We start from the raw sequence: 12,485 nt of genomic DNA, 5'->3' as shown, positions 1-12,485 counted from the left end.
TATATTTAACATAATACTCTACGTGCATGCACACACACACATACTCACATAAATTAAAAGATTAATAAAAAATAATTATTTTTGATATTTTCTGAGCACCATTTGATTGGTCCTATTCTATGTAAATTTCTATAAATGCTAGTCATGATCCAGCAAATTGATTTCATGGTCTACTAATTGTTTCAGACCTACAATTTGAAAAACCCTGTTCTAAGCTTTAGTTTTCTCATCTGCAAAATGAAGATAGTATAAATAATATCCTCTCTGTGGAGTTGTTATGAAGATGACTAAAATGTTCATATAAAAGGGTTTGGCCACAGTGCAGGGTGGCTCACGCCTGTAATCCCAGCACTTCGGGAGGTCAAGGCAGGCAGATCACATGAGGCCAGTAGCTCAAGACCAGCCTAGTCAACATATTGAAACCCTGTCTCTACAAAAAGTACAAAAATTAGCCCAGCATGGTGGTGCACACCTGTAGTCCCAGCTACTCAGGAGGCTGAGGCAGGAGAATCACTTGAACCCGGGAGGTGGAGGTTGCAGTGAGCCAAGATGGCACCACTGCATTCCATCCTGGGCAACAGAGTGAGACTCTGTGTCAAAAACAAACAAACAAACAAACAAAAGGTTTAGCTTGGAAGGTAATAAGTGCTCAGTGAATATTAGTGTTATTATTACTCAAGGAAGGGCATCAGTGTGAAATAAATCTTATACTTCAAGTCCAAAAGGGAAGCTCCCAGTAATCATGCCCTTCATGAACCTGTACATGAATCAAATGGCTTTTCCCATTGGGCATGCATGCCATGCCGTCAAGCAAGTCAGAATTTAAGTTTCTGTGCAGGTCAGTGAAGACATGGTGCTTGCCACTGCAGCAGCAGCCATCTTGCAAACATGAGGTGCCACACCTGAGGAAGGAAGAACAAAGCAATGGAAAGACCAGCGTTTTGGTATTACTGAGTTGCTGAACCAATCCTGGAACTGGATCTCAGGCTTTTTATTTAAATCAATAAAATCTCCTGATGTTTAAAAGGCAATTTTATGCAAACCAGCTCATTACCTCCTGCAGCGTCCCTTCCCTCACCAACAGGAAGTGGCTCCACATTTCAATTGCCTTTTTGCCCTTGAGAATCAGCATTCCCTAAACCACCACTATTAAATTTGGGACTCTGAAACCACAGAAATACCCTACAGTAGGAAATCCCCCTTGGGTGCCTAGACTTTCTTTCTATCACCTTTGCAAAGCTTTTAAGTAAAAAAGGAAAACCTCAGGCTTCCCACTTAGCCATGGAAAGTGGTACCACCTTCAGAGGAAAGATGGGGGATTCAGGAGCACCGCCTCCAATTTTAGGAGGTGCCCCTGATTTCCTCAAATACTGACAGGTAATTTAACCCAAACAATGGAGAGGAGCCCTGCTTCAAGATGCAGTGCTAGGCTCACCCTGACCAGCACTTGGTAGATAAGAAAGAGAAAACAACTTACAAATTCTTCAGTGATGCTTGGCTCAGTACTTAGCTCGCTGGCTGGCTGACTTTGCAACTACTTCTAGTTAAGGGTTCCAAAGGACTGGAAGGTAAATAACCAGCAAGGTGTCGTAACACTGAGACAGAGTAAAATATTATTTCCACCCTCTCGTGCCCTCGGTGGCCATTTTCCAGCTCTAGGGCCAGTCTGCACATGACGATGAGTGGTATCTGATGGCTGGTCCTGGCATGAAGTGTGAGGGAATGCCAGTTTAGGACTCGAACCTTCCATCTCCCACTGATTCCAGTCAGAGTAATCCAAACCTAGTCTGTCTTTTCTTCCCCTTATGCTGCAAACTTTCCCCTGTTTTAGTCAAAATACACCAGCTTAGTAATTCTGGCTGCCACAGACTGAATTTTGAACCTCACCAGTTTCCAAATAATTAAGACAGAGAAAGTGAGTTAAATAAAATATGGCCAGATTAAATAAACAATTCGGTACTTTAGGAGAAGAATTCAGGCTGGGTCTAAGATAGGCGCCTAGCGCAGGGCTTTGCAGCAGACATAAGGAAGTCTTAAGTTGGTTTTCAATAGGTGTACCTAAGGGTGCATTTGATAACAACAACAAAAAGAGAGATGGAAGCAAATATTTAACAAGCACCTATTATCTATCAGGCACTACATATACATTCTCTCATTTACTTCTTACAAAGTACACGTATCCTAGCAATTATTTCCATTTTAAAAAACTGAAAATGAAAAATTACTTGCTCAAGATCATAAAGCAAGTAAACATCAGAATTAAGATTTAACGCTAGGCCCTTCTTGTGCAGGAGTCATGCTCTTTCAAGCACACTGTGCTGTCCCCCGGGAAGAGTGAGGGTTATCAGGAAAAGCAGTGGAATGGCAGGAAAGAAGAAGGGGAAGGATTTTAAAACAGGGAAAAGAAAGGACAGAAATACATAAAAATAATAAATGGGAACAGGAAGGACTGCAAAGATTAAGGAAGAACGGTTGGTGAGTACCTTGGCTATTTAGTGGAATTTGGTGATTCAGAACTGGGAATGGACAGTAAGCCCCTTCAAATACCCTGGGGAAGCCAAGATTGTCATGGAGCTGTTCTTTTCTCTATCCCAAGTACAAACGTCTCAAAGAACTCTAAAAGCTACTTAAAGCAAGAGCAAGGAACTCAAACTAAGTTCTTACTGAGTGGTGGCCAAAAAACAAGCTGGACGAGCTTCCAGATGATACTGCCGGGATGATTCTTTTAGCTGAGAGTTACCAAAAAGGAAGGCTTTTAGGACATGTCAATAGCAGATCTTACTCCTTCTCTGACCTAGGCCTTCCTCAGAGTCTTTTAGCTGTAATGAGCAAATATTAGCATAGGAGACAGGGACCAAATATTTGTTTAGTGTCTGTGTTGATTATTAAGCTGTTGCCTGTAAACTGTAGAGTTTACAGTCTACAGTCACTCTTCATTCTCAGCTTTGTGTTGCTGGGGCTGGGCCTCTGTAATCACATTTCAGCTTTGCCAGAGGGATTTCTCTTAGGCTGCCAGTAGTGGGGCACTACAGGGAGTCTGGAGGCAGTGGGGAAGAAGGGATTTGTTCCTTCTGTTTTTTTGCTGGTCCTGTCAGTATCATCCCAGCAGCCCTTAGCTCCAGTTTGCAGTTATTTTCCTCACTGCAAGAACCTCAACACACTCCCTCAGTGATAGCGTCTGTCAACCAGAACCTCCTCCCCAGATATTGAGTCCCTGTTTTGAGGGTCCCTGCTCTGAGTCTCCAACGCACCTGCCTCCACCAGGCAGCACCCCTCCGTCCTGGTCCAGTTTCCAGCTCTGCAGGGCCCTCCTCCAAGCTTCCAGATCCCAGGCACCTGACACATCCCTTTTGTTCTCTCAGCCCTAGGGGTAGCGATTGCTTCCTGCAGTTGCTAGCTCCGTGGCCCCCCAGTGGTCCTCCTCCTCACTTTCAGTGCTTCAATTCCTTATATTAAGTATTCTTTATTAGGAAAGCTGGTGGGTGTCTGTTTTCTGGACTGGCCTTTACCTGATTTGTTATCACTTCTGTCTATGTCCAGGACAATATTGAGCAATATTCTGAGGCTATACTGTGTTAAAAGGAAACTTCAGACAAATTAAATTTAACAGAGTTTAACTGAGCCAGAAAAAAAAAAAATTCATAAATTGGGCAGCCTCCAGAATCACAACAGATTCAGAGAGAGTCCAGGGATGCCTTATGGTCAGAACAAATTTATAGACAACAAAAGGGAAGCGACATGCAGAAATCAGAAGTGAGGTACAGAAACAGCTGGATTGATTACAGCTCAACATTTGCCTTTTTTGAACAAATCTGAACACTCAGCAGTGTATGAGTGGTTGAAGTATGGCTGCTGTGATTGGCCAGGCCTCAGCTATTGTTACAGGCACATACTCTTAAGTCAGGTTTTCAATCCTATCTGACTATAAAGTTAGGTTACAGTTTGTCCTCATGGACTCAAATTTAGAAGTATGGCGTCCTTCTCAGGCCATATTTAGTTCAGTTTAACAAGTGCATATGGCTTCTGACAAAGGTGTGGCCCCTTTAGGACTCCAAAGACGCTGTCACCTACACGGTATTCAGGGAGGACACAGAGGATCTGTGAGCAGCCTGCAGCCAAGCTCTGAGATCATATTGAGATTTTTTTGTAATATATGAGGAGTGTTCTGGCTCCTTTTATTACTTTCTTCATAGCAAAAATTGGGGGTCTAAGTTGTCATTAAATTGAAACTCTCTCACTTACCCTGAAAAAGATTTGACTGTGAGCATAACATTGTTACTTCATTCAAGACATGGAAGCAAAAGGGTTAATTAGTGCTGCTCACAAAATAGTTCTAGTTTTTCTTCTTCCAATTATATGATTGGATAACCCTTCCCTCCCTTGAAGTCAGGGTTGCCATGTGGCTTACTTTGGTCAATAAAATATGATTGAGACCAATACTGTGGTACATCCATACAGTGGAATATTATCCAGTGATTAAAAAAAAAAGGAAAGAAAGAAAGCCACAAAAAGACATGGAAGAGGGCCAAGCGCAGCGGCTCATGCATGTAATCCCAGCACTTTGCGAGGCTGAAGTGAGTGGATCACTTGAGCTCAGGAGTTCAAGACCAGCCTGAGCAACATGGCAAAACCCCATCTCTAAAAAAAAAATACAAAAAAATTATAGCTCAGTGTGACTCTGTGTGCCTGTAGTCCCAGCTACTGGGGAGGCTAAGGTGGAAGGATCACTTGAGCTCAGGAGGTCAAGGCTGCACAAAGCTGCAATGAGCAGAGATCATGCTTGGGCAACAGAGAGAGACCCTGTCTCAAAATATGTTAATGAGAGAGAACTCTGGGCAAGGGGGCGGAGGGGCAGAGGAGGAGTGTGGGGGAAGGGGAAGGAGTGCATACCTGGAAACTCTACTTTCTGCATAATTTTTCTATAAACCTGAAATTGCTCCAAAAAGTAAAGTCTATTTAAAAATAATAAATAAGAAAGAAATATGAATATCACTTGTGTCACTTTTGTGTCAAAGCATTAACAGCCAGCACATGATTTGCCTTGCCACTCCGTTCCTCTTGGTCTGTAGTCCAATGCTCTACCTCTGAGCTATACCCTCTCCTTGCCACTCCCTTCCTAAAGATAAGCCTCCCTCATTGGATTAGAATTCTCCGGAGAGACAGAGACAATAAGATATATATAGAGAGAGATGGAGAGATAGAGATAGGAATTATCACAGGATTATGGAGGCTGAGAAGTCCCGCAATAAGCCATCTATAAGCTAGAGAACCAGGGAAGCCAGTAATATGAGTCAGTCTAAGCCCTAAGGCTTCAAAACCAGAGATGTCAATAGCATAACTTTCACCACAAGACTGAAGGTCACAAGGCTGAATGCCTGAGAAACTGGGGGGTCACTAATCCAAGCCCCAGATTCGAAAGGCTGGATAGAGAACCTGGGGTTCTGATGTCCAAGGGCAGGAGAATAAGGGTGTCCCAGCTCCAGAAGGAAGTGAGCAAATTCACCTTCCTCTGGCTTTTTGTTCTAGTAGGACCTCAGCCATATGGACGATGCCTGTCCACATTGGGTGAGGCCACATCTTCCTCACTCAGTCCACTGATTCAAATGCCAATCTCTTTTGGAAACACCCTTATAGACATGCCCAGAAGTAATGCTTTATCAGCTATCTGGGTACCACCTAATCTGGTCAAGTTGACACCTAAAATTAATTATCATCACAACTCATCCTGGTTCTCCTAGTGAGAATAATCAAGAATGCATCCCTATCTCCTCACTTCCAATGAGCCAGTCTTCAGTGGACATGCACCCTGAGTGGAAAAAAAGTAAAAACTGTTTCTATTGTTGTTTTAAACAACTTAGATTCAGAGGTTATTTGTTATTGCAGGATAACCTAGCTTATCCTGACTAATAGAGAGAGAGGAAGTCATCCTTTAATCTCCAACAGAAATATTAAACAGCAATCAATCACACAATACTGGTTAAAAAACAAAGATAATAATCATTGTTATTATTTTCATTATTTCTGGAAATAAATTGAAAACTATTGAAAAAACTTACTTTTAAAATTCTCAACATCACTAATCATCCAGGAAATGCAAATCAAAACCACAATAAGATGTCATCTCACCTCATTTAAAGTGGCTATTATCAAAAAGACAGAACATAGCAGTTGCTGATGAGGATACAGAGAAGGGGAAGTTCTCCTACACTGTTCATGGGAATGTAGATTAGTATGGAAGTCCATCAGAAAACTAAAAATAGAACTACCGTATGATCCAGCAATCCTACTGCTAGGGATGTAACCAAAAGAAAGGCAATCAGCATATAAAAGAGATATCTGCACCTCTTTGTTTATTGCAGTACTATTCACAATAGCCAGATTATAGAATCAACATATGTGCCCATCAACAGATGAATGGACAAAGAAAATGTGGTATATATTCACAATGGAATATTCATTCATAAAAAAATTAAAATCCCATCATTTGAAGCAACATGGATATAACTAGAGGATATGATGTTAAATGAAATAAGCCATGCACAGAAAGACAAATATCACATGTTCTCACTCATATGTGGGAGCTAAAAAGGCTAAACTTATGGAGGTGGGGAGTAGAATGGTGATTACCAGAGGTTGGGAAGTGTTGAAGTCGGGGAGGAAGAGAAGTTGGTTAATGGGTACAAAAATACAGTTAGAAAGAAGGAATAAGTTCTAGTGTTCACAGTAGAACAAACATAATTAATAAGAATTTATAGTATATTTCAAAATAGCTGCAAGAAAAGCATTATCATGTTCCCAACACGAAGAAATGGTAACTGTTTCAGGTGATGGCTATCCCAACTACCCTAATTTTATAATTATACATTATATGTATGTATCAAAAGATCCCATGTACTCCACAAATATGTACAACTATTATGTATCAATAAAGACAGAAAAAACATTATATATAATTACATAATACAGACATAATGAATATGAATCAACTCTTAGTATATATGAGGAAGAAGTGCTTGACAAATTTCTGTAATTTTAATCATTAAAAACCTAGTCTCCAGAATTAAATTTTATTCACTTAATCAAGTCTTGTTTCATGAGAGACAGACAGATATAAAGAAAGGGTATAGCTACTTGAACAAGGGAGGCAGCATCCAAATGACAGCCTGCATGTTGTTTATTCACACAGAGTAACTGCTGGCCAAAATAATATCTCCCGATGTTCATTTAGTGTTGACAGAAATGGTGAGAATATTCAATACTATCAACTTTCAGCCACTGAATGTGCTTATTTTGAGAGCACTGTTCAAAGAAATGGATTCTAGCTATAAACACTGCTTTCCCCCCCACTTAAATAGTCTGCTATTGAAGAGGAAAATACCCATACACATTAGTAAAATGAGAAATGAGATAAAAATATTGTTTCATTACTCTAATGCCGACGAAGAATAATAGCATGATTTAAGGGACCTAAGTAAATAGCATATCCCAGTAATATAATCAGTATTGTGAGCCACCTAACTCTCTCATTCAAAGCCAAGGTGTGGAGATTCTTAAGATCAAAGATAAGTGGTCGGAATTTCTTAAGAGGGCCGACCACGTGGGCAAGGGCTTTGTCGTTCAGACTTCGACCCTTCCCCAGAGCCTGAAGATTTTCTTTAGAAAACAAAGTCAATGCCACGACTGGACCTTTCAACACCACACCCAAATGCTGCAACAGATGATATCACTTTCCAGGGTAAACACAAGCAGTGTATTCTGAGGCCATTGGCCCGACTTCCCAGGTTGACTCATCCTGCCTTCCAGCCTTGAAGGGCAATATCCTTACCAATATGTGATCTGAAGGAGCTCTGAACCCTCCAGTGAGACATCAGCCCATCAGACTCACACAGAACAGCAGGAAGGCCAAAGACTCAAGATTTATCTATCCTTGAAGTGAGCAAAATTCCTTGGTAAAAGATTATAAAATAAAACAGTTGTTTTTCTGATAAAATTTAATTTTTTTCAATGTTTTACTATGTTTATATTTTTAATTCACTTAAAATTGGTAGTTTATTGATGAACTAAATATCTATTAAGTTATTCAGTGATGCTGATTACAGTAGGCCTCCGTTATACGAAGGGAAAACATCCCAAGACCCCCAGTGAATGCCTGAAACTGGATGCTACTGAACCCTGAGACGGTACTAAGTGACTAACGGGTGAATAGCGTGTAAAGCATGGATACACTAGACAAAGGGAGGATTCACATCCCGGGCTGGTCAGCAAGAGGTTTCATCACCCCACTCAAAACGGTGAGCAATTTAATACTAATAAATTGATTATTTCTGGAACTTTTCATTTAATATTTCCCAACTGCAGCTAACTGTGGGTATCTAAAACCACAGAAAGCAAAACCACAAATAAGGGAGGACTACTTGTATTGGGAAGGTGCTGAGGTAGCTCAGTACTGGTGGCTGCCGGGGAAAAAGAATGTGACATGCAATACTCTTCAATCAAATAGGAATGTCTGGTTGCCATGGTGCCACCACATGGAGGATTGTCTCCCATCTGGGGACCTGGGTTTGCAAATGCTCAGTAAGAGTAAGACTTCCTGTTATTCCTTACAATGGATAAACTTGGACTGGGTCTTCAGAGTGGATGTTTCTCTCTCACCCGAGCAAACAGACGAGCTCTCTGTTGCCGTGTGAGCCCCAAAAGCCTTCCTAATAACAAACTGAAGTCAGCTAAGTTCAGGTAGCTAAAATGGTGCATTTGTTATAAAAGCCATGGCCACAAAATGCAAACTCTTAGAGCCACCCAGCCCAGCTATTTCCTTCAGAATCCAACACTGAGCCAAGCAGTTTTTATTTTGTCTTCTCTAACTAGGTAACACTCCCTCATAGCAGACTCCTGGATAACCTGCAGGTAGCTGGGTGCACCCCTACTTTTGTGGGTGGTTTCCAGACCAGATTTAAAACCAATTACCAGGTGTTATGTAACTGAGGGCACCAGAAAGAGCCTGGCATGAGTGGGGAGGGAGGCATTGAGGAAAAGAGTCACAAGCAAAAGAGGAGAAAACCATGAGAGAAAACAAACAGGAGCCGCAGCCAGTGCCAAACAGAAGGAAGGATTGTTTTCCAACAGGATTTACAGACATGAAAAGAAAAAGGAGACAGAGTTTCTTCACTCCTGTACTTGGTCAGCAAGCATTTCTTAGAGCATGTCATAGATGTAAGATAATTAAATAAATATCCCTGCCTTTAGTGTTTCACAGTCTGGTGGCAGATGGAGGTGTGGCAGTAGTGAGAAGGTCCCATTTTTCTGAAACCCTTTGCTTTTTTGAGACTGATAATTACTCTCTAGTGTAGATGCTGTAGGGATGTGAAAAACATCACACTGATTTGCACCTGGAGGCATCAGGAAGGCTGTAGGTAAAGTAAGGCTTCAAGGATGAATTGATATGTGTCAGACAGAAAAGGGACCAGATTTGGAAAGTCACAGGGGTCTGTGGGAACCTGTGCAGTGTGGGCCTGTAGGGGTGTATACCGTGGGAGCCCATTGGAGAGGGGCAGGATAGAGCCTGAGAAATAAGCAGGGACTCGAGCACATCAGACTGCAAACACCATGCCGGGGACAAACCAGTGTGAGCTGAGAAGCAACATGAGATCCGGGATACACAACACTCCTTCTGACTGGCCCTGTGGACAGGAACCCTTTAGGGAGCCACTTAATGGATCTAGATCAAAAAATAAATGAATAAGAGAATTGATTCCTTTTCAGGCAGGACCGTATGAACCTGAATCCACAGAAATGGCTCATCAGTCTCCAATCCTCTGATTTTCTAAACCAGGACTACATTATATTAAAACCAGAAAAAGCAATACCTCTTTTCACAGAATGGACTTTCTGGTGGAAATGGGAGGAACCAAAAGAAGGCTGACTTCTTCATTTTGACACCCTGCCCTGACTGCAGAACGTGATTTCCCTAAAAGACTGAATGTTAACCTCAAAGCCTGATCAACCAACATGCAGGAGAAATCTTGACCAAGGCTCTGAGCATGCTGTGGTCCCAATGGTGAGGGTGTGATATGCACTGTCTGTTCCTGGAGTCACAGTGCTCATCTTGTGGTAAAGACCTCTTGGAAGAATGTCTTCAAAGGCACATCTCCAGCTGGGAGTCCTTGTTTCCTGATTTTTTTTTTTAAGTTTATGTTATATGAACAAATGAGACTGCTTTCCCGGCAGGAGTAGCCCTCGGACGCCCACTGTGAGCCTACTTTCTGGAAGAAGCCAACTCAGACAGACCACAGTGTGTGCACAGCATATGTGGCTGCTGGCTGTGGATGAGAAAGTATTCCTGATCTGTCAGAATAATGATTTCAGCGTGTTCTCAGCAGGTCCTCAGTGTGATCCCATGAGGATACCCTCAACCCCTTGCATGACATGTTGTACTTGGAGTCCTTCCCCATTTCAATTTCAGCATCAGTGGGAGGGAAATAGCAAAACAGCATTCCTTCATGTAGATAACCAGTAGGCAGCAGGCTACTCCTGGTTTGTAACATAACTCCACCAGTGTATTCTGGCAGCCGGGCTTACTTAAGGGAGAGCACAGACATTCCCTGCTCAAAAACAAAACTGCTAAACGTGACTCCGGTAGCCTCCGTGCTCTCTGCAAGAATAAAATCCTTGAGGAAAAATTGTGATAAGAAGTCTGTCTTTGGAGTCAGCCTGAGCACAATCTTGCATCTCCAGTTACCACCTGGGTGGCTTTATTCATTTAAGAAATACCTGTAGGATACATACTACATGGCAGGCATGCTTCTCAGATGTTAGCTCATCTTGCTAAGCCTGCTGTATCTTCATCTAAACAGTGAGGATAACACTATGTACCTCCTAGGGCCATGTGAGGAAAAAGTGAGATAATGTGTATAAAGCTCATAGCACAGGGCTCGTAGAGAGGACGTGCACAGTTAGTGTTGGCTGTGGCAGGTATTATTCCCTTTACCCCAGCCTATGCCATCCTTGCCACCCCATCAGGAGCTCCTGATGACGCCAGCACCTCTTGCCGAGCCCTCATCTGGGGCAGCGTTCACCTTTAACTTTTTATTCCTCTTGGCTTTATTTGATATTCATTGACCTGGAGCTACCCACACCAGGGGGCAGCATAAATAATGGCAGAAGTCACAGTCTCTGCCCTGGCTTCACACCTCCTCTTGGTATCAGCTGTTCACCATGCTCTTCCTACTGACTCTCTGTAGGACCAGCACCAACACTATGTCTTAATCTGATACACACACACACACACACACACACACACACACACGACACTATAAACAGTATATATGCAAAACTATATATATTACTATGTATCTAATAAATGAAACTAAAATATATAATCTGATATTATAGTCTGGTGAGTCTTACATATTTATGTATAATTATATATTGTATATATATATATCAAATCATACAGTATAAAATATATGCCATGCACTATATATGTAAATATAGACATAAAATCTATTTATATTCTTTCCTGACCCAAAGCTGAATAGATTTCTCAGGGATGGGAAGAAGAAAGTGGCAGCTTTTTTTGTGATATAAAAACTGATACATTATTTTTAAGAGAGCAAAACATGTACAAAAATTTAAAAAATGAAACTAATGCATTTTCAGACACAAAAATGTAAAAATATGTCACAAAACAAAGTTAAAAATAAGCCTATAAAAAGCATTAACCATACATCATTTTAAGATTGACTGATAATGAATTAATCATAATCATTTTGGCTGGGCGTGGTGGCACATGCCTGTAATCCCAGCAGAAAGTGATAGCTTTGACATAGCTATATTAATACAAGGCTTTAGCAGACTTCGGCTCTGCCCAGGAAATCTTTCCCAAATAGTTTCCAGTTCAACTGGGGTTGTATTATACTGTGGAAACAAGAATAGCTGATGGTTTTGAAAACAGCTACTACATTTCCTGATCTACTTCAAATTGTCCCACCCACTGGTCGTGGTACTGAAATGTGTCTGGATACGAAGGTAGCAATGATGCCTGTGAACCAAAGGGTGGGCCACACTTCACACTAGTCCAGACCAGCCTTCTTCCAAATTTCACCTATCTCCAGAATGGGGCTACTTAACTTCTACTTCAGAGTGCAGGTCTCCCCAAATGCCTGGATGAAATCTTGACCCTAATGAGAAAACTTCAGAGCTCTGGTTCAGAGGTTCTGATGCGAATATCAAATCACATTTACTGCCAATTTTATTCTTTCTATTCACTAGGCAAATATTGATAGCACTCTTGCTATGCACCAGGTGATGTTCTTAGCACTGGATTTTGTACCATAGTTCTAGTTACCTGATCCAAGTATCTGGGACTTATTTCACCAAGACTGAATTCTGCCTTAATATTCTAGCCAAACTCCAGCTCCTTCAAGACTTCTCAATCTTCCCTTTTCATGGTGAACCACAGTCCCTGGCTGGGACTCTAGTTGCATCTT

General features: G+C 41.6%; 1 long non-coding RNA gene across 1 annotated transcript; it reads left to right on the top strand.

Moving 5' to 3' along the window:
* The first annotated feature begins 7,436 nt into the window (after positions 1–7,436).
* LOC134757327 (uncharacterized) lies at positions 7,437–11,364 on the top strand. The gene is made up of 3 exons (XR_010131192.1): positions 7,437–7,932; positions 8,077–8,291; positions 9,760–11,364. It is a non-coding gene; the product is annotated as an uncharacterized lncRNA (long non-coding RNA).
* The last annotated feature ends 1,121 nt before the right edge of the window (positions 11,365–12,485 follow it).

Source organism: Gorilla gorilla, chromosome 16, assembly GCF_029281585.2.
Source record: "Gorilla gorilla gorilla isolate KB3781 chromosome 16, NHGRI_mGorGor1-v2.1_pri, whole genome shotgun sequence".
Taxonomy (NCBI): Eukaryota; Metazoa; Chordata; class Mammalia; order Primates; family Hominidae; genus Gorilla; species Gorilla gorilla.
Note: the sequence above shows the minus strand (reverse complement) of the source record. Positions and strands in the feature narration are given on the sequence as shown.